Here is a 1,405-nt window from a genome sequence, read left to right as displayed (position 1 = left end):
AGAGGACCTATCCTTCACATATCTCTGTGTTCTTATTAAAGAAACTCTATTCCACACCGACTTGGGAGATCAAGAATCTAGAATATGGTGTCCGGTGCGATGCAGAACGGCAAGTCAACACGGCCTAAATACACTAGTAACACAAAAAAGTTTTGATGTGGAAAAATTGAAAAACAAGGTCCCTTTGGTAAATTTTTTGTTAATGGTTAAATTGCGGCATTATACAGTATCCTTTTTCGTTGACTGTTTTGATGAAAACGGAACACGCACTCCATACATTTTCATGCAGTTTTGTGCTCTCAACAAAGACAAATGCTCAGATGTTCTAGATGTGTTCTAATATGTGAAATGCGTTCTCATCGCACGTATAGGAGTGTGTAGCGTAACCTAATGCTTGGCCAAGCACTCGTGTTTATATGCAAGCGCCTCTAATCTAAAAGTTACACGTACCACTGAACGGGTAACGTAAACCGCCGTCGACATAGTCGATGCGTTGTCAATGTAGTGTTTTCTGCCGGCGTGGCTCGCAGTTTCGCCGCGCTCCTGCAGGCGTGCAATGAACGGGAAATCGGTTGCCCACCTGCCGGAGGCTGCTGCCGACCTACATCAGCTGCCTGTCGACTAGGAAGCGCTCGGGTGCGCGCAGCATGCACCTCTGGACTGCTCAGCCGATAGCGTCGCACTGGGTCGTGCAGGCAGCCGCCACGACGATTTACCTCAAGCACGTCATGACGGAGGTAGGCAGCTCGTTTATGGCTGGCAATCACTAACCCTAGCGCCTAATGGCTAACCCACAACATTAGCCTCAGCAGTTCATGACTTGAGGTAGGCGCTCGTTTAGTGCTGCGGCAACACTAACGCTAACCCTAACCGCACGACTTGTACTCTGCAAGCCACTCATGATGGAAGGTAGTGCACCCTTGTTTAGCTGGCTGGCAACCCCTAAACCCTAACCCTAATGGCTAACTCCACGACTCGTACCATCAAGCCACTCATGAACGGAGGTAGGGACGTCGTGTTAGTGCAGGCAACCACTAACCCACGACCTTGTACCTCAACCACTCATGCGGAGGTAGCGGCGTCGTTTAGTGGCTCGCAACCCATACGCCTAACCCTAACGCCATGACATGTATCTCGACCACTCATGCGGAGGTAGGCGCCGTAGTGGCTCGCAACTCGTCTAAACCTAACCTAATGCCCATGACATAGTATCTCGAGTCACTGCGATGCGAGGTAGGTGCTCGGTTTAGTCAAAGGCAACACTAACCACTAACCCTAACTCAGCAACATCCTGCTATCTATGGGGAAGAAATCCGCTTTAAGCTAAGTCCCTAGATATTGTTAATGCTGCTACATGTAGTTTACAGCTGCTAAAGCGAGATTTGCGATGCCCAACAAGCATCGA

This window comes from Priapulus caudatus, unplaced genomic scaffold, assembly GCF_000485595.1.
Source record: "Priapulus caudatus unplaced genomic scaffold, Priapulus_caudatus-5.0.1 Scaffold97, whole genome shotgun sequence".
Classification (NCBI taxonomy): Eukaryota; Metazoa; Priapulida; class Priapulimorpha; order Priapulimorphida; family Priapulidae; genus Priapulus; species Priapulus caudatus.
The sequence above is the reverse complement of the archived record's forward strand: the minus strand, read 5'-3'. Positions refer to the sequence as shown.